Below are 21527 nucleotides of genomic sequence, written 5' to 3'. Positions count from 1 at the left end.
GAATTCTGTGTCTCCCTGTCTCCCTCTCTCTCTACCCCTCCCCTGCTCGCACCCTCTCTCTCTCTCCCTCTCTCTCTGTCTTTCAAAAAAATGAATAAAATGTTTACAAAATTAAAAAAAAGAGAGAACACAAGGTTTCTGGAGACAGCATGGGGGTGATCATGAGAACAGGCTCATGACTTAGCTGATGAGCTCTTCTTCGGGGCCCCCATGCCCAGCATGCTCAGTCCTCCTTTCTGCCACCCGCTTTCTTCTCTCTATCCCTAAAGAAGCACCACACAGGGGCGCGTGGGCGGCTCAGTCAGTTGAGCATCAGACTTCAGCTCAGGTCATGATCTTGCAGTTCGTGAGTTCAAGCCCCACATCAGGCTCTGCACGGACAGCTCAGAGCCTGGAGCCTGGTTTGGATTCTGTGTCTGCCTCCTTTTCTGCCCCTCCCCGCACCTCTATCTCTGTCTCTCTCAAATAAATAAACATTTAAAATTAAAAAGAAAAAAAAAAGAATCAATTAGCCCTTGCAAGGGGCAGTCTTTAAAACAAAAAATCACCACATAGGGCAAGTTAGGACCAAATTTTAAATCTCAACCCTAGGCCACTTGATGGTGTGTAGAAGTGCCTTGTTCCAAGTCTGGGACAGCTCTGATCAGGTGACCCATCCGAAACTGTGGGATAACATGGTCCATGTCTCCTCCTGCTGGGGCCACATGGGTTGCAGGTGAGGGCAGTTCCCAGAGGCCAGAAAGGCCCAAAGTCCTCCACCGCAGGCCTCCCCTCGGCCTCCCAGCACACACACCCGGTACCTGTTGCCCTGGGCTCAGCCCAGTGCTTTCTGGGTGCACTAGAATTCACTCTCATTCCGTTGGGAACACTGAGCTTGTGTGTGTCGTCGTGGATGCATGTGTGTCTCTCTGGGGTGTGTTCCCAGCGTCTGTGTCATCGTGGGTGCGTGTGTGTGTCTCTCTGGGGTGAGTTCCCAGCATATGTGTCGTCGTGGGCGCCTGTGTGTCTCTCTGGGGTGTGTTCCCAGCGTATGTGTCGTCGTGGGCGCCTGTGTGTCTCTCTGGGGTGTGTTCCCAGCGTATGTGTCGTCGTGGGCGCCTGTGTGTCTCTCTGGGGTGAGTTCCCAGCGTATGTGTCGTCATGGGCGCCTGTGTGTCTCTCTGGGGTGTGTTCTCAGAGTATGTGTCGTCACGGGCACCTGTGTGTGTGTCTCTCTGGGGTGTGTTCCCAGCGTATGTGTCGTCGTGGGCGCCTGTGTGTGTGTGTCTCTCTGGGGTGTGGTCCCAGCGTATGTGTCGTCATGGGCGCATGTGTGGGTCTGTCTGGGGTGTGTTCCCAGCATAGACTTCGTGGCTGTGAGACGTACCCGTTCTGGCCCCGCCCCAGTCACACAGCAAGGCTCTGCCCCTCCCCCCCAGCTCTCCTGCTGTTCGTTCCTTTCCTCCACACAGTGCCCCCCCCCCCGGGGTGTTTGCCCTCTCCTCTCCTAGCCAGCCGCCCCTGGTCCTCTGTGGAGGACTCTTACCCTCTCTTGCATGGGCCTGCCACCGGCTTGGCAGGAAGGACAAGGGTCCCTCTTTCCCGCTGCTGCAGCCTCCAGGAGCCTCCGTACCCGGCCGCACACATGGCTCACAGGGTGTTGCTGGGAGGGGTCTCAGCTGATTCTGGGCAGGACTGGGGCCTGTGGCTTTAAGAAGAGTTGGTATGTTCTGGAACGCACACCCTCCCCACCGATTCCCACCTTTGCGCCCTTTGCTGATGCCATTTCTCCTGGCCTTGTCCTTCTATCCGGTCATTTATTCATTCATTCATTCATTCATTCACTCACTCACTCACTCACTCACCCACCTACCCATCCGTCACTTAACAAGATTTAAAAAAAACCCTCTTCTCAGGGCACCTGGGGGGCTCAGTCGGTTAAGCATCCGACTTCAGCTCAGGTCATGATCTCATGGTTTGTGAGTTCAAGCCCCGCATCCAGCTCTGTGCTGACAGCTCGGAGCCCAGAGCCTGCTTCAGATTCTGTGTCCCCCACTCTCTCTGCCACTCCCCCACTCATGCTCTGTCTCTCTCTGTCTCTCAATGATAAATAAACCTTTAAAAAATTTTTTTAATTAAAAAAAAAATCCTCTTCTCTGTACCAAGAAAGGCCAGTGTTTTCACAACCCCCTTGGAGCATCTTCCTGTGTAGCAATCCGAGAGCACACCAGTCCCACAGTTCACTATCAGTGCTGTCGGTCACTTCCAGATCTAGAAAGGAACCAAGATTCTCCAGAAAACTAATTGTAGAATTATAATTTTTTCACTTTTTTCAAAGAGAGCATTCTGCTTTTTTACTTGTTTTTTTTTGTTTTTGTTTTTTTTTAGTAATTTCTACCCCTAATGTGAGGCTCACACTCAAAATCCCAAGATCAAGAGTTGCACACTCTTCCCACTGAGCCAGCCAGGCGCCCCTGCATCTTCACTTCTGCAGAGTGTTTTGTGCATGTTTTATTATTCTCTCACGATGATGTGCTCACTGGGGTCAGCGTCCACAGAGAAGCTGTGCTCTGGTGAGGTCCCTCCCACTCCTCTGCTGTACGCTGAACTGACCGTGACTGCGAGTCCAACCAGGATGTCACTTGGGGTTCCTGACACTCCCGGATTTAGGTGGAATTCACCTGCAGAGCAATTCAGTCTCCATTGTACAAATAATTCCTTGTAGAGAAATAGAAAAACTTAAGTGGCCCATGACCGAGGATAATGACCCAGAGGGGAACAGCCATTCACGTTTTTCTGGATATCTTTCTTTTACTTTTTACCTACCACATATATTAAGTAAAATTGGAATCAGACTTACATGCATTTTTGTAGTCTGTTTCTAAACTTAACACATTATGAATATTTTTCTGTGTAATTACTCTTTAAAAAAATTTTAATGGCTACATAGTTTTCTGTTTTCAATTTCTCAGTAATAAATCTTTATACACATTCTTGATTGTTTCCTTTAGATAAATACATACACATGACAGTTCTATGTCAGAGGGTGTTAGGTGATTTTGTGAGGCCTGGACAGGTGCAGTGAAATCTGTCCACAAACAGGGCACTCCACGCCCCCAGCAACACCCACCAATGCCCGTTTCTCCCCTTTCAGCACCGTTTCTTTTTTTTTTTTTTTAATTATTTAGTTAGCATATAGTGCAACAATGATTTCAGGAGTAGATTCCTTAATGTTCCTTACCCATTTTAGCCCATCCCCCCCTCCCACAACCCCGCCAACAGCCCTCTGTTTATTCTCTATATTTAAAGAATCTCTTATGTTTTGTCCCCCTCCCTGTTTTTATATTATTTTTGCTTTCCTTCCCTTATGTTCATCTGTTTTGTATCTTAAAAGTCTTCTTATGAGTGAGGTCATATCATATTTGTCTTTCTCTGACTAATTTCACTTGGCATGATACCCTCCAGTTCCATCCACGTAGTTGGAAATGGCAAGATTTCATTCTTTTTGATCACTGAGTAATACTCCATTGTATATGTACACCACATCTTCTTTATCCATTCATCCATTGATGGACACTTTGGCTATTGTTGATAGCACTGCTATAAACATTGGGGCGCATGTGCCCCTTCGAAACAGCACACCTGTATCCCTTGGATAAATTCCTAGTAGTGCAATTGCTTGGTAGTAGGGCCATTCTATTTTTAATTTTTTGAAGAACCTCCATACTATTTTCCAGAGTAGCTACACCAGTTTACATTCCCATCTTAAAAGAATTTTTTTTTTTAAATATTTTTATTTATTTCTAGGAGAGAGAGAGAGACAGCGTGAGCAGGGGAGGGTCAGAGAGAGAAGGAGACACAGACTCTGAAATAGGCTCCAGGCTCTGAGCTGGCAATCAGCACAGAGCCCGACGCGGGGCTCGAACCCACGAACCGCGAGATCATGACCTAAGCGAAAGTCAGACGCTTAACCGACTAAGCCACCCAGGCGCCCCTTAAAAGAATTTTTAATAAAATCTCCAGCTTAATGGACAAGAGCCTATGTATTTTATCAGACTTCTTTACCTGTTTTTTGTTTTGTGGGTTTAGGGAGGATTTTTCTAGTGTTTGATCTACATCATTTTTTTTTTGTTTTTTTTAATTTTTTTTGTTGTAGTAAAATACATGCAACAAAAATGTAGCATCTTAACCACCTTTTTTTTTATGTTTTTAAATTTAGTTTTGAGAAAGAGAGTGCATGAACGTGGGAGGGGGCAGAGAGAGAGAGAGAGAGAGAGAGAGAACCCCAAGCAGGCTCTGAGCTGTCGGCACAGAGCCCAACATGGGATTTGAACCCACAAACCGTGAGATCATGACCTGAGCCAAAATCAAGAGTCAGACAGTCATCTGAACAAGCCACCCAGGTGCCCCTTAGCCACCTTTCAGTGCACGGCTCAGGGGCATTAAATACGGTCACGCGGCCGCAGAGCCATTGCTGCCATCCCTCTGCAGCCCTTTTCATCTTGTGAAACAGAAACTCTGTCCCCATGAAACACTGACTCCCACCCACCACCCCCCGCCCCGCTCTCTGAGGTCCCCGTGAACCTGACGACTCTGCGTGCCTCGTGTAAATGGAATCCCACACCACGTGTCTTCTCATGACTGGCTCGGTCACGGAGTGGGTTCCCCCGTGTGGAAGCAGGTGTCAGACTTTGCTTCCTTTTTAAGGCTGAACAATATTCCATCACGCGATGGACTACATCTTGTTCATCCGTTCGTCTGTCAGCTCTTGGGGATAACGATGCTCTGAACCGGGGGTGCGAACATCTCCCAAACACCCTGCTTTCACCTCCTGGGAGTGTATGCCGGGTGTGGGATTGCTGGGTCGTGGGTAATGCTGTTTTTAATACGTGAGGAATCCCCAGGCTATTTTCCCCACTGGCTGCACCAGTTCACGTTCCCACCAACAGCGCACGAGGTTCCCTTTTCTCCACATCCTGTCCAACACTTGTTTTCTGTTATTTTGATAGCAGCCATCTAATGGATGTGAGGGGTGTCTCATTGTGACTCTTGTTTGCATCTCCCTAGTGATTAGTGATGCCACACGTCTCTTCACGGGTCTATGGAACGTTTAGATCTCCTATGGCGGAACGTCTACGCAAGTCCTCTGCCCCTTTTTAAATCAGGGTGTGTGGAGTTTGTTGATGGGTTTTAAGAGTTCTCTACATATTCTGGATATTAACCTCTGTATCAGATACATGCTTTGCAAGTATTTGTACATTGTGTTTGAAGTTTAGAAAAAATACAAAGTTAAGAGTTAGGAAAATAGCAGATACATTGTATTTAAAGTAAAAAAAAAAGATGGAAATAAGAAGGAATCCTGGAGACTTCACAAAAGTGACTACAGTGACAAAGAGAACAGGAAATGATGAAATCCCACGTAAGGATTTGATACCTAGGAAACAGGCTGCCGGTGTGGGTCGAGCTGTGCGTACTGACCCAGAGGCCCGTAGGGGCAGCATTTGCTCGATGGGGTCTCCCCAGCACCGCCAGGACCCCGGGTGGAAGCTGGAAGCGCAGAGGGCGAACAGGACAGACGGTGAGCTCGGCCTTCTCAGGGCTCGTGCTGCAGTGGGAGTGTGACGGTGACCAAGGTGAAACACACGACACTCCGTGCTCAGGAGGGAGAGAGCACGGGCAGGGGCAGGAGTGTGGGGTTTGCACTCCTAGGTAAGAGTGAGGGAGTGGGGCGCAGTCCCCTCTTCTCAGGAAGAGTGTTCAGGGTGGTTGGAATGGCGGCGTGGAGGTGGGGGGGCAGAGCTTCGCCAAGGCCATGGTGACTGGACTGGAGCTGGGGCAGGGCCTGACCCAGGGCACGGTGTGCAGAGGAGCAGGGACGCTGCTGACCATAATTCTCGGCCGGGAAGGATTTTGGAGCCGGAGCCCCGAGGATTTGCTGTCCAGATATGGGCGCAGAAATCAAAGAGCCGAGGTGATGCCAGCTCAGACCTCAGATGGGGACCGTGAGGACAGCTGCTCTCTCTGGGAGTCCGGTCAGGAGCTGCCTGGGGACACAAGGAGTCTGAGGAGGTCCCCAGCATCTGAGTGAAGGTCCCTGCAGTGTCCTTGAGTGGCCTGCGTCCTCATGCATAAGGGCGGGGATGGCCATTGCTGTGACCTTCCAGAGAGTGCTGGTGCTGCCCTGGTGTGGTGCTGTGATTGCGCTCGTACTGGGTCATGTTGAAGGACGAGTGTCACAGGTGTCCTGCTGTGGGCCAAGGAGGCAGCTTTTTTAAACTACTCTCAGTCCTTGACTCCTGGTTGCAGTAATTATGGAGCCTTTATTTTTAGAGATTTTGACTAGTCGTTAAAGAGAAACATGGAAACATCTGTTGGTGCTTCCAAACTGCTGTTCTTGGAATGCTGTGGAATGTTCTTGTGCACACGCATTATGCTTTTATGTGTATAACTATACAGTTTATATGTAACCAGCTTCATTTTGCCACAGTGGCAGAGAGGATCCCAGCCCTTACTTAAGGGCTTTTTCTTATGACAGTGAAAAAAAGAGAAATATTTTCTTCCTCAATCCACAATATTAAACACCTGCCTGGAACTAATAACCTCAAAAGCTTCAGGTTAGACTTGTGTAAAGTAAGTCTGTTGGTGAATCTAAAATATCTTTTTCTTTGTTTTTTCTTAATTTTTGTAATGTTTTATTTATTTCTGAGAGAGAGAGAGAGAGAGAGAGAGAGACAGTGTGAGCAGAGGAGGGTGAGAGAGAGGGAGACACAGAATCTGAAGCAGCTCCAGGCTCTGAGCTGTAAGCACAGAGCCCGACGCGGGGAACCCACGGACCATGAGATCATGACCTGAGCGGAAGTTGGACGCTTAACTGACTGAGCCACCCAGGCGCCCCTAAAATGTCTTTTTCTAAAATAAGTCTCATGTTCTGATTATGAAAAATACATTCTTAGGAGTTATTTTTGTATTTAAACATTCATAATGTTTCTTCATATCATCATAATTTTACTTCTTGAATTTGTTTCTTACCAAAATGTGCCAGTACACATTTGGTGGGGGCATGTACTGGTGTTTGAAACTGGTAAAGTCAGATTTTTGTAGCAGAAGAAAAACCAGTTTTTTCCTTTTAAAATAATGTTTGTTAAGACAACTCAGAATAACTTTAAAAGGCTCTAGACCTTGCTGTCCTCCTGGAAAATAATGTTGAAAGATATATATTAAAAATACATAATGAGGCACCTGGGTGGCTCAGTGAAGTGTCCGACTTCAGCCAAGGTCATGATCTCATAGTTTGGGAGTTCGAGGCCCGCGTTGGGCTCTGTGCTGACAGCTCAGAGCCTGGAGCCTGCTTCAGATTCTGTCTCCCTCGCTCCATGCCCCTCCCCCCACTCATACTGTGTATGTGTGTGTGTCTCTCTCAAAAATAAAAATTACAAAAAATTATAAGAAAATACATAGTGAGCTCTTTTATTTATTTATTTATTTATACAAATAGTTTATTGTCAAGTTGGTTTCCATATAACACCCAGTGCTCATCCCCACAAGTGCCCTCCTCCATGCCCATCACCCCCCTGCCCCCCACACCCATCAGTCCTCAGTTCTCAGCGTTCAAGAGTCTCTCATGGTTTGCCTCTCTGCCTCTCCCCCACCATTTCCCCACTTCTTCTCCCCCATGGTCCTCCGTTAAGTTCCTCCTAATCCTCCTATACGTGCAAACATATGGTAGCTGCCCTTCTCTGCCTGACTTAATTCGCTCAGCATAACACCCTCAAGGTCCATCCATGTTGCTACACGTGGCCAGATTTCAATCTTTCTCATTGCCATGTAGTATTCCATCATACAGGTAAACCACATCTTCTTGATCCATTCGTCCGTTGATGGACACTTAGGCTCTTTCCATGTTTTGGCTGTTGTGGAGAGGGGTACATGTGCCCCTATGCATCAGCACTCTTGTACCCCTTGGGTAAATTCCTAGCAGTGCTATTGCTGGCATAGTGAGCTCTTTTAAATCAAACTTACATTAAATCGAGAACACTCAGCTCTGTGGCTGCTTGCTTCTGGCTTTAATTTACATTAATCCTCCAAGTTTTAAAACCACACAGAATAACAAAAACATGACCTAAATGTCATTATGAATGCAAATTGTAATATGAAATGAAATTATAAGTTATGTATAAGTAGTAACATAAAATTGAACTTGTCAGTGTATTAACGTAAAGAATAAAAATAGGCACCTTGAGAGGGGGCGGACCTTGCCGAGAACACAGGCTTCACAGTGGATCGAGTTTTTTCTCAGTGGAATCAAATGTGGAGACAGCTAAGAGCACTAGAGAAAGCAAATTGTTTTTGCAACAGTATTTCCATAAAGTTCTGGAAAAACAAAATTTTCTAGTGCTGTAAATTTTCTGCAGTTTAGAAATTAATGCTGTTATTTTTAATTATTCAAGTCAATTGGATTTATAAAATAATAGCATTTTGTGTTGTCTTTTTGTTTTGCATTTGCTGCCCTAGGAAGTTTCTGTATGTATTTTTTTAATTATAAAATTGATACATGCTCACAATAAAAAATTCAGTCAATATAAAAGAGTACAGAGGAAAAAATAAATAGATTTCTTATTCTCTTACACCCCAAAATAATCTTTTTGACATTTTGTTCATATTACCCATTTCATTCTTCCCGACTGTTTTCAGTTTATGCACTTCTGTGCATGCATCATCCATGCGTGCCTCCTGCCATGCAGTTACTTCAGCACTGAGCGAGTCCATTAGCTTCTCATTGGTAATGTGTTCGTGTCTTTTCCTCTTTTTATCTCCTGTAATCATTGTTTTATGAACGTTGACACTAGATTAACTTGTAGAGAGATAGTCGCTGTTACAGCTTGACTGGGATGGCGGTTTTCCTTTTATAACATGTCCTCTTTGTTTTGTTCTAGTGCCTTTTTGGCCTAAATGCACCTGTGTACTCTCCAGGTTCAGACTCCCTTGCTTTTCTGTTGTTGTTGTTGTTGTTGTTGTTGTTTACAATATGCCTGGTACACTCATTGCATAGTTTTTTTCTTCAAACTTTCGAATCACTTGCTTTAGATGTCCTAACCTAATGGCCAATGTTAAATGTTTCCCACATTCCAAGTGCTATTCTAAAGTACTTTTGCAGGATGTGTTATTTTAATTTCATCCTCACCATTAGCGTTATCATTAGTTTTATACCTGAGGAAACTGAGGTAAAGAGAGTTCTTAAAATTTCTGACTAATAGGATTTCTAGCTGGGACAATTCGGAAAAATAGAAAAAGAAGAAGAAAATGAAATAAAAAGTATCCAGATTGGAAAAGAAGTGAAACTATCTGTGTTTACAGATGACATTGTCATAATATGCAAAATCCTAAGGAATCTACCTCAAAAAGCCCCAGCAAAAAAAACTATTAAAACTAATGAACAGATTCAGCAAGGTTGCAGGATCAGTATACAAGATCATGGGGCGTCTGGGTGGCTTGGTCAGTTAAGCAGCGTATGACTTCGACTCAAGTCGTGATCTCATGGTTCATGAGTTCGAGCCCCGAGTTGGGCTCTCTGCAGCTCTGTGCTGACAGCTCAGAGCCTGGAGCCTGCTTTGGATTCTGTGTCTCCCTCTCTCTCTGCCCTCCCCGCTTGTGCTCTGTCTCCGTCTCTCTCAAAAAAATAAATAACACATTCGAAAAAAATTTTTAATATACAAATATCACTTGTATTTCTATATAGCAGCAAAGAATAATTCCAAAATAAGATTAAGAAAACAATTTCATTTACATATCAAAAAAGATACTTGGGGATAAATTTAACAAGAGAACCTCATAACTTCTGTACTCTCTGGTTATCAGCTACTAATTTCTTAAAGAGGAAGTCTCTTATAACCCATAAAAAGAGTTTTAAAAAGCTAATTAGCAAACTGGAGATTTTTAATTAAGCTTTTTTTTTTTTTAATTGAAGTATACTTGACACACAGTGTTACATTAGTTCTAGGTGTTTAGTTAAACTTTTTAGGGAGTGCCTGGATGGCTTGGTCAGTTGGGCATCTGACTTTTTTTTATAATGTTTTATTTATTTCTGAGAGAGACAGCGTGAGCAGGGGAGGGTCAGAGAGAGAGGGAGATACAGAATCTGAAACAGGCTCCAGGCTCTGAGCTGGCAGTTAGCACAGAGCCCGACACGGGGCTCGAACCCACGAACTGTGAGATCATGACCTGAGCCGAAATCGGCACTTAACCAACTGAGCCACCCAGGCGCCCCGAGCATCTGACTCTTGATTTTTGGCTCAGGTCATATGGGATTGAGCCCCACGTCCAGCTTTGCACATAGCATAGAACTTGCTTAAGATTCTCTCTCTCCTTCTGTCCCTCTCCCCAACTCACTCACTCTCTCTTTAAAATAGAATAAAATAAAAAGATTAAAAAAAAAAAAAACTTTTTAGGAAAGAAGAATCCAAAGAGAGTAACCCAGAGAGGTTTTTTTCTCCCTCCTAGTATAATTATCAAAATAATTGTAGATTCCTGAACACAGTAAAACTCTAATTAAAATACAGTTCCCTGATTTGTTTGTTTATAGGGTCTAATTATCCTCCCTTTGCATTGTCTATCTACTTTCTTATGTTTTAGAACTTAAATTACAGTTGTAGAGTGTAGCTGTAATCCAGATACAAAAACATTTACTGGTTTTTATATTGCAGCTTTTTCCGAAAAACTAAACACAGTAAGTAATACATGCAAAGTTCTAAAATAATCGAATCACTGTTCCATTCTGTATTTGCATTTGGCCTGTCTACCAGAAGTACTGATATGAGATGAAACCAAAATTTATATTTTCTCTGCAAACCTATATTAATTAGAAAAAAAAAGCCTACATACTACTAAAAACAAATCCAATAAATCTCACTGTATTTGTGAAAAACATGATTTTTAAAGAGAAATTTTAAACACTATAACCAAATGTCAGAAGACACTGAGATTTTTTTCCTTCAAATACTTAAAGATTAAAGGCAAAGATTGGGCTAAGTGAACATGTTATTCACTTCCATTTTAGGGTAGTGTTTACCAAAATATAATGAATACTTATTAGCAACTGTTCCTGGTGCTTGTAGCAAAAGGCAGTAAAATGAAACCTAGAGCTCAGTGAAAGCCAAGGAGTTTTGCTTTGCATTTTGTCACTCCACTTCATCATGCCATGTTCAGGACAGCCCGGACCCCGTGATCCTGAGGGACCATTCAGCAGAATTCCAAGCACAAATATTAGGAGCTCCGGTAAACTATTAATTTTTTTTTTAATTGTGCATTGAAAACGGTAAAGCAGGGCACCTGGGGGGCTCAGTCGGTTGAACATCTGACTTCAACTCAGGTCATGATCTCACAGCTCGTGAGTTCGAGCCCCACATTTGGCTCTCTGGTGTCAGCACAGACCCCGCTTTGGATACTCTGCCCCTCCCCCCTTTCTGTCCCTCCCCAGCTCATTCTGTCTGTCTCTACCAAAATAAGTAAAAAAAAAAAAAAAAAAAAAAAAANCGAGCCCCACATTTGGCTCTCTGGTGTCAGCACAGACCCCGCTTTGGATACTCTGCCCCTCCCCCCTTTCTGTCCCTCCCCAGCTCATTCTGTCTGAAAAAACAAAAAAAAAAAAAAAAAAAAAAAAAAAAAAAAAAACTGTTGCAAGAAATTAAAGAATAGCTAAGAAAAGACATCCCATGTTCACATATCAGAAGACTTACCATTAATGGGGTACCTGGGTGGCTCAGTTAAGCATCGACTTCAGCTCAGGTCATGATCTCATGGTTCGTGAGTTTGAGCCCCACGTCAGGCTCTTTGTAGACAGCCTAGAGCCTGGAGCTGCTTCGGATTCTGTGTCTCCCTCTTCGACCCTCCCCTGTGCATGCTCTGTCTCTCTCAAAAATAAACAAACATTGGGGCGCCTGGGTGGCTCAGTCGGTTAAGCATCCGGCTTTGGCTCAGGTCATGATTTCGCAGTTCATGGATTCGAGCCTCGCGTTGGGCTCTGTGCTGACAGCTCAGAGCCTGGAGCCTGCTTCAGACTCTGTGTCTCCCCCTCTCTCTGCCCCTCCCCTGCTCGTGCTGTCTCTCAGAAATAAATTTTTAAAAAAAATTTTTTTAATAAATACACATTAAAATAATAATAATAATAAAAGAAGACTTACCATTATTAAGATGGCAGTACGGGCACTGGGCGACTCTGTGCCTCACTGAGGAAGATCATTAAACTTGGGCAAAGGAGATCCTAAGAAGCGGAGAGGCACAATGTCATCATATGCATTCTTTGTGCAAACTTGCCAAGAGGAACACAAGAAGAAGCACCCAGATGCTTCAGTCAGCTGTTCAGAGTTTTCTAAGAAGCGCTCAGAGAGGCGGAAGCCCATGTCTGCTAAAGAGAAAGTTTGAAGACATGGCAAAGGTGGACAAGCCCCGTTATGAAAGAGAAATGAAAACTTACATGCCCCTAAAGGGCAAACAAAAAAGGAGTTCAAGGATCCCAGTGCACCCAGGAGGCCTCCTTCAGCCTTTTTCCTGTTTCGTTCTCAGTATCACCCCAAAATCAAAGGAGAACATCCTGGCCTGACTGTTGGTGGTGTTGCAGAGGAACTGGGAGAGGTGTGGGATCACAGCGCTGCTGACCACAAGCAGCAGCGACGAAGGCTGCGAAGCTGAAGGAAAAAGAAAAAGGATATTGCTGCATCCCAAGCTAAAGGAAAGCCTGATGCAGCAAAAAAGGAGTCGTCAAGGCTGAAAAAAAGCAAGAAAAAGAAGGAAGAGGAGGAGGAGGAAGATGAAGAGGATGAGGAAGAGGAGGAAGATGATGATGGTGAATAAGTTGGCTCTAGCGCAGTTCTTTTTTCTTGTCTATAAAGCATTTAACCCACCTATACACAACTCAGTCCTTTTAAAGAAAAAACTTGAAATGTAATGCTGTGTGAGATTTGTTTTTAAGCTGTACAGTGTCTTTTTGTTTTTGTTTTTTATAGTTAACCCACTACCGAATCTTTAGATTTGGTCTTTAGATAGCCCTGTCCTGGTGGTGGTTTCAGTAGCCACTGTTGTTGCCTGGTACAGTGTGGGGGCTGTAAATTGGCAGGGAAGCCTAGAGCAGCTTCTTGTGGGTGCACAGCACACATGAGTTATATATGGGGATGGAGGTTTTTCATCTCCAGTTGTCTCTGATGCAGCTTATACAAAATAATTGTTGTTCTGTTAACCAAACACTACTCTGCAAATTTAAAAAAAAGTTGCAGCTGTTTTGTTGACATTCGGAATGTTCTAAGTAAATACAGGTTTTTTTTTTAATTAAAAAAAAACAGATGGCAGTAATCTTCAACTGATCTACAGATTTAATATGATCCCCATCTAAATCCCAGCTGGCTTTTTTTTTTTTTTTTTTTTTTTTACAGAAATTAACAAGCTGATTTTAAAGTTTATATGAAGGGGTCCCTACGTAGTTTATTCGGTTGAGCATCTGACTCTTGATTTCAGCTCAGGTCATGACCTCACAGTCGTAGGATCGAGTCCCACATCAGACTCTACACTTACAGCATGGAGCCTGTTCTCTCCCTCTCTGTCTACCCCTACTCCACTCACACTTGCTCTCTCTTTCACTCTCTTTCTGTCTCTCTCAAAATAAACAAACATTTAAAATAAACCTTTATTTGGAAATTCCAGGGACTTAGAAGAGCTAAAAATAATTTTGAAAAAGAAGAAAGTTGAAGTAGTCACACTTCAAAACTTATTATAAAATGCTATAGTAATCAAATCATGCAGTACTGACATAAAGGTAGATAGAGATGTCAGTGGAATAGAATTGAAAGTCCAGAAGTAAGTCCTTACAGTCATGGTCAGTTCAAGAAAATACCCTAACAAGAGTGCTAAGCCAGTTTAACAGAGAACAGTGGTCTTCCACAAATGGATGAGAATGAAGCCAAACCCTACCTAAAACCACATGCAAAAACCAACTCGAAGTGGATTCGTGACCTAATTGTTGAGTTAAAACTATAAAACTCTTAGAAGAGGGGCACCTGGGTGGCTTAGTCGGTTAAGCGTCCGACTTTCACTCAGGTCATGATCTCGCGGTTCATGGATTCGGGCCCCGCGTCGGGCTCTGTGCTGACTGCCAGCTTGGAGCCTGGAGCCTGTTTCAGTCTGTGACTCCCTCTCTCTCTGACCCTCCCCTGCTCACACTCTCTCTCTCTCTCTCTCTCCTAGAAATAAATAAAATATTTAAAAAAAAAAAAAACTCTTAGAAGAAAACCTGGGAGGACTTTATTAAAATTTAAAAAATTTGCTAGAAATACTTTTGAGAAAGTAAAAAGAATGAAGAAAATATTTGTAAATTCCAAATCTGAAAAGAGGTTTACAATGACTTACATCTCAATAATGAAAAGACAAGTGACCCAAGTTAAGATACTGTCCAAGGTCACACAACTAGAAAACAGGTGCAGAGGAACTGTCACCCAGGTGATCCTTTTTCTCAGAATAGATACTATCTTCTCTAGAGCTCTTATATGTCTTCTTTCTGCTCTTAATTTATAGAGGCAGTTGTTCTACTAACTTTTCTTTTTATTTCACGATGGAATTTTGGTCACAGCTTCATCTGCTAAGAGGCAACATTTTTCAGCTGAGTGTTCATTTTACATTTGTTTTGTATTTTGTTTCTTTCCTCCTTTTATCTTGAGTATCTTTGCAGTGATGATTTAGTTTGACTTCTCATCTTTGGGGCAGATAAGTCATTCATGGATGACTAGCTTCAGGAGGTCTTCTATGGGCGGCTTGTTGCTGCCTTGCTGAAATTTGAAATTTACCCAGTGACCTGAGGTTCGTGTACAAGTATAGCCCGTGGCAGCAGTGGCGGCCGCCGCTGGGGAGGGCATGTCTTGGTGTGTCTCACTTGTGCAGCTTACGTACGACTTCTTGTTTGGCTCTGGCTCCTGTGCAACTCTGCTACTAATGCCTCCTGCCCCTCCTTTCTGGAAGCAAGAGATTTAAGTTTTACTCCCCAGGTTCTAGCTTTCACTGTTGGTCTGTGCTCTTTGAGGCTTCTGCTGAAATTTGCTTCTTGGCCTCTAGTTTGAGCCGCCCCACACACACCAGCACCCTCTGCTCTGGCTCTGTGGCTAGTGACACTCCTCTCCCCAAGGTTTTTGATTCAGGATTTAGCAGTTTTCCTGAAAATGGAGTTTATGTTTTTGTTTCTTATTTTCTTTTTTGATTTTGAGTGATTTTAGCAAGAGATTGAGGAAATGACAACTCAGATTACCATCTTCAGAGGATGAGCCACCGGGTCCTGTCTGCAGCACCCCCACATCCCCGTCCCCTCTACCATCCTGAAATCCCTCTCAGACCCATTTCTGAATCTAAATTCTTCTCTCCTTACTTCAGTCTCCACAAGTTTGCCTCTGGTTTTCATGCCACTGGTTCAAATTCATACTTGATTCATTCTTTTATTCAGGCCTCCTGTTACAGTTTAATTTCTGGAGTTATCTTTGCATGTCCCCTTTAAGTCATTAGTTGCTTCTCTTTTCCCCCAAAATCTCCTCATTTCATGAATGCAGTGGCCTGTTACATGGACCTTTTTGAGGATCTTAATTTTTTTATTGCATTTTCTTTGGTGTGCCCCACTCTTTCTGTTCATTCAGGTCACTTTCTCTGCTTTTCAGGCTATTTCCTCTGTTTGAGGAGTTTGCTTCTCAGTGTCTGCTCATTCTTGGTCACACATATATTTTTGCGAGTGAGGCTCCAGACTGATCAGTATTGGTTTCATTGGCCTTTGCAGTGGCCACAGGTTGACGTTCCCAGGCAAGCTTCCCTTCCAGAAATGACAGTGGCCTGGCTGCCGGGCCACAGGAGTGGTTACGATCCCAGCTGCGCGAGTGGGTCGGGCGCGCTGACAGACAGCTTTCCTTTCTCACAGCACAAGTAAGGACAGGCAGGCCACCCAGAGCCCTTCTGTTAAGGAAGAGAAAGAAAGGAATTACCTATGAGGCTGACCGCTCTGAGAGATCTACTGCCAGCCTGAGATGCTCTTCCTTTCCTTTGCTTTTTCCTTGATGCTACGTTAAAGACAAGGAATTGGGGGGAAAATAGTAGGTTGATTGCCCAACTTCTAAAACTCACCAGAAATAATGGTTGCTTCGTTGGCTGCTGGTGTAGAATGTGCTGTGTACGTACGTGGTGGGGACCCACGAGTGCCATGAAACCCGGCCTCATTCACTTGGCGTGTATCCCTTTCCAGGAGCCTTGGCTCTGGTGTGATGAGACTTGAGCGGTACGTCCCCTTAACGGCCGAGTCTTCCCGTTCATCCCCTTCCGTGCTCCTGTCTCAGCCCCGCTGTGCACTCCACTGGTTCCTTGGGTAAGCTTGTTACAGACTCTGTTCTCAGGAGAAACCTCCCTTCCCTCATTTCTGAGAGCCACTTGAAGGCCCAGTTTCTTCTTTTCCTGACAAGTCAGGAACGAACAGAACAGGTACCCAGGTGAGCCCCCATTTAGTTATTACTCTTGCGCCGGTCAGCCTCAGCTGGCCCTGCCGAGCCTGGGCACCGTGACAGGCAGCTTGAGCTTGGACACATCACAGGAGGGCCACTGTCGATGTGACTGTTTTCTCCAGGGTTACGGAACTCTTCTTTCCAAGCTAAAGCTGATTCATCGGCATTTTCCAGGGTCTCCCCGTTGAAGCAGTCGGGGTCCCAGCTGGAATCTCGACCACTCCCTTGGCCCTGCAACCAGGCAACTGTCACTTTTGGAGACAAAATACACCAGGGGAGCCTGAGTGGTTCGGTTAGTTAAGCGTCTGACTCTTGATCTCGGCGCAGGTCATGATCTCATGATTCATGAGATGGGGCCCTGTGTCGGGCTCTGCGCTGACAGCATGGAGCCTGCTTGGGATTCTCTCTCCCTCTCTCTCTACCTCTCCCCCCTCAGTAAGTAAATAAACTTACCGGTAATTTAAACTGGGAAATGTAATAGAAGTGATTATTAATTAGCATAAGGATTAACTCTAAGGGGAGGAGAGAGCGCTGAAGAACACAGAATGGGAGATGTAACAAACAGCAGCCGACAAAAACTTGGAAGAGGTCTCCTTCGCCAGGGTCAAGGTTCAGACCTCAGATGGTGGAGATATTTGCTGAGGTGCCACAGGAATGGGCCGGCAGGCAGGAGACTGCCCCCCAGGCAGGGCTGGAGTAGAACAGGGGAGTCCCAGGAGGGCATGGCCACAGGGTCCCCTGCACACAGCTGCAGGGAAGCTACGGACTGGCCGCAGCAGCACCAAAGCACAAAGCCCCAGAAACAAGGAGAGAAACTCCTGACTGTATCCCCTGGCACCCTTTCCTGACAAGGCAGCTTGTGAAAGAGGAATGTCTACAGGCACCTGCCCCCGTGTCACCAAGCAAGGCAGAGAAGAGTAGATTTGGAGAAGAGAAGCGGTAAATGGATACCTAGCTCACCCATATGAACAGGTTCAAATTTGGGCATTTTATTTTTTTTTTAATACTTTTATTTATTTATAGGAGAGAGAGAGACAGCGTGAGCAGGGGAGGGTCAGAGAGAGAGGGAGGTACAGACTCTGAAATAGGCTCCAGGCTCTGAGCTGGCAGTCAGCACAGAGCCCGACGCGGGGTTCGAACCCAGGAACCGCGAGATCATGACCTAAGCGAAAGTCGGACGCTTAACTGACTAAGCCACCCAGGCGCCCCAGATTTGGGCATTTTAAATTGTCCTTTCTTGTAGTAAGTTAAGAGAAACCATTGTAGAAAGAGCTAGGGTACCGATGCATCCATTGATAAATCAGCTCTCGTGTTATGTCCATGTCTTATGTGCAAGGTGATCTTGTCAAAGAACACTGCGTGCAGGGGGATACATTTCTCTCCCAGGATATAGCACCCCCTCCCTGCTAGGCAGAAGTGGCAGTTACATCTCTGCGCCCTCAGATTTAACACAATCTGCACTGGCTTTCAGTGCAGTTTGGAGTAGTTGTCTCGTGCACAGCATTTTAGGGAGATGTGAGAAGCCAAGACTTGAACGTGTGCCAGAGTGGGAATGAGATGCCTATCAAAAATGTTGGTGACCTTTCCAAGAATGAATGTATCACAGTTTCCTGCGAGCTTTCAAGATGATATTCATTGTACAACATAATATTATAAAAGGACATTTGGCATTGATCTAATTATTAGACAAGATTTTTAAGTAATAAAACAGTGGAGATATGAATTGTATAATAGGAGTAGGCATCTGGATAGATGGAGGAGTTATAATTTGGCAAATGAACTATAAATGGGCATATAAAACAAGTCAAAGGACTAAATCAAGCTTTTTCCAGAATATTCCCACAGTGCTTAAGACAAAGAATAAAGAAGTACTTTGTTAGCTGAGATTTTGTAGCCCATTTCCATCCAGACAAAATCTTTAATGGCACTTTTGTCTATGCAGATTTCTAACAATATACTTTATGTCTAAACTTGGAGAAGAACTTTTACCCTGTGGCCAACTGGAAAATGGGAACACCAAACAAAATTTTTGGGTTTTAATCCATATTTTGTATATTACATTTTTAATGCTGTTTCTTCTTCAGTCTAGTGTTTGAAACAGTTCTAACTTGGGTGGTGCTTACTGCAGTGGGAAATGGGTTGTGAGGACAGGCTTTCTCCCATCGTGAGGATTTGTTGACGTTGCCAGTGCTTTCAGTGTCTGTAGAGCCCTTCCATTATGTAGTTGAGAGAGAGACTGGTTTCCTCTGCTACTTGGGGGTTAGGCAGCGGGCCCGGGTCCTGTAGGCCACCTGATGGTGCACTTCTGGGGTTTTAGGAGCAGATTGTGCTCATGCCAAGCTTCACTGCTTTGCCGCTCCATGGTTTGTGTTGTATTAACATTTGTGTATGGTGTGCAGTCGGGGTCCATGTTCGTTTTTTTCCCATATGGTTATGCACTTCCCTCGCTCCATTTGTTTAAAAGACCATCCTTCCTGCACTGAATTATGCTAGTTCCTTTGCTTTAAGTCAGATGACTGTTCATATAGGGGTCTCTTTCTGGGCTCTCGCACACTCCACAGATCGCTTGTTGCACTAATAGCATATTATCTTAATTACTACTGCTTTAGAGTAAGTCTTTTTTTTTTAAAGTTTTTATTTGTTTTGAGAGGGGAAGAGAGAACAAGGGAGGTGAGAGAGAGAACCCCAAGCAGGCACAGAGCCCAACACGGGGCTCAATGCCATGGGCCACAAACCACAAGATCATGACCTGAGCAGAAATCAGACACCTGATTGAGAGCCACCCAGGCACCCCTAGAATAAGTCTCGATATCTGACAACATAAGTCCTCCGACTTTGCTCTTCTCTAAAGTTGTCTTCACTTTCCAGGCTTTGGTGTTTATATTGTTTTTTAATCTGTTTATCAATTTTTTAAAATATTTATTTATTTTTGAGAGAGACAGCACAAGTTGGGGACGGGCAAAGAGAGGGAGACGCAGAATCTGAAGCAGGCTCCAGGCTCTGAGCTGTCAGCACAGAGCCCAACACAGGGCTCAAACCCACTAACTGTGAGATCATGACCTGAGCCAGACTTGGATGCTTAACGACTCAGCCGACCAGGTGCCCCAGTTTGGTATATTTTTAAAAATTAGCACTTTGTGATGTGAGCTATAATGTTTTCTTCCTGTTTGTTTTTGACTTCATAGTATTTTCAGTTCATGTTCCTTTCCCCTTTCCCCTCCTTTCCTTTTCTGGATTATATTTTTTAAGCCCTCTGCCCAGCATGAAGTCACATGCTCCCCCAGGGAGCTGGCCAGGCGCCCCCATAGCAGTTTCATCTTGTGCAGACATTTCTTGTTTGATGTTCCAGTTTCTCAAGCCCCTCTTACAGCTCTTAGCTTCTGGAGTGTCCTGACCATGGCCTTCCCCCCCACCCAGAGTATGCAACAAAACTGTCTCATTGCCAGGACCTTGGTGGGTGGATGGTTTTGTGTTTAGGTATTTTACTCATCTTGAAATTATTATGTGAGGTAAGGGCACAACCTTATTTTTTCCAGATGGATACCAAGTAGTCTTTATTGAATAATCTGCCTTCCTCCTACTGATTGACTTGAAACGTCACTTTTATCAGATGCTCCAATACTTTATATATCTGGCTATATGTCTTCACCTCCTAATGTGTTCTCTTTGATTTGTGTAGACATGCACCAGTACCAGACGTTTTAATTACTGTGGTTTGAATGTCTGCTAAGGCTAGTCCTCCCCTATTTTTCTTTTTCATTGGCATGCTTGCATTAAAAATATATACATACCAGCTATAGAATTAGTCTTTCAGGTCTATCAAAGAATCCTTTTGCTCTTTTTATTAGGGCAACATAGAATCCGTGGCTTAGTTCAAGGAGCACTGACGCCTCTGTGGGGGAGTTCATGTTCCCTCTCCACGCCCCTTCTGTGGTCCCTTTCTATCTCATCGTAGTGGTTCTAAAATTTTCTCCATGAAGCTTTCTTCTGTTAAGTTTACTCCAAAATACTTCAACTTTCATGACTATTGCAAATGTGGTTGATTCCTTCCTTTCTGTCCTGACAGTGGTGACTAATTGTGTACAGGGGAATGCGGCTTGGATGCATGTAAGGTATTTTTCCCCCATCACCTAACTCATTTCCATCTCTTCATGGTAGTTTTCTAGTTGATGTTATCAGATTTTCAAAGTAAATTATCGTATCTACAAATAATGATAGTTTTGCTTCCTTTCTGATTTCTTACCTCTCATCTCTCTGTTTTGATGTCGGTGTCACATATTAGCGATTGAGTGTACTGCTGGTAGTGGCTGCCTCATCTTGTTAAATGTTCAAGTATCAGTTTCTTCCTGTTTTATTAAGAATTTGTATAGGGGCATCTGGATGACAACTCACTCTTGATTTCAGCTCAAGTCCATGAATTCGAGCCCTGAGTCAAGTTCTGTGCTGACAGCTCAGAGCCTAGAGTCCACTTCTGATTCTGTCTCCCTCTCTCTCTGCCTCTTCCCTGCTCACACTCTGTCCGCCCAGGGAGGCACAGAAAGACGGAGACACAGAATCCGAAGCAGGCTCCAGGCTCTGAGCTGTTAGCACAGAACTTGATGTGGGGCTCAAACTCACGGACCTGAGATCATGACCTGAGCTGAAGTTGGATGCTTAAACAACTGAGCCACCCAGGTGTCCCAACATTTAAAAAAAAAAATTTTTTTCCCGAGCGTAGGATGATTGACTTGGGAAAGCTTTTTTACTTTGGTAAAATTTACTCCAATACAGGAATTAAACACACTTATATATACGTACATATATGTGTGTGTGGATATATGTGTACCCATTCGTGTGTGTATGTCGGTACATATGTATGTATGTATATGTGTATATATTAGTACAGAAACCTATGTAATTGTGTGTTTTTATGCCCAGATTTGAAAACCCTGCTCTGGATTTGGACACTGGTGCATCATGAGTGTGTTTAGTGTGTCTGCACACGTGCCGGGTGTTGGCATCCCTCCGTGGGGCAGGCCTCCTGGGACAAGCCCGGGTTGC

At 44.3% G+C, this 21527-nt stretch overlaps 1 protein-coding gene and 1 pseudogene across 5 annotated transcripts in view; both read left to right on the top strand.

The window, feature by feature from the left end:
- Positions 1 to 21527, top strand: part of FARP2 (FERM, ARH/RhoGEF and pleckstrin domain protein 2) — a 104866-nt gene that overhangs the window by 23882 nt on the left and 59457 nt on the right. The gene's annotated exons all lie outside the window — the stretch shown is intronic.
- LOC120229527 lies at positions 5488 to 12904 on the top strand (annotated as a pseudogene).

Source organism: Hyaena hyaena, unplaced genomic scaffold, assembly GCF_003009895.1.
Source record: "Hyaena hyaena isolate Hyena2069 unplaced genomic scaffold, ASM300989v1 scaffold_31, whole genome shotgun sequence".
NCBI lineage: Eukaryota > Metazoa > Chordata > Mammalia > Carnivora > Hyaenidae > Hyaena > Hyaena hyaena.
This window is presented reverse-complemented; position numbering and strand designations above follow the sequence as displayed.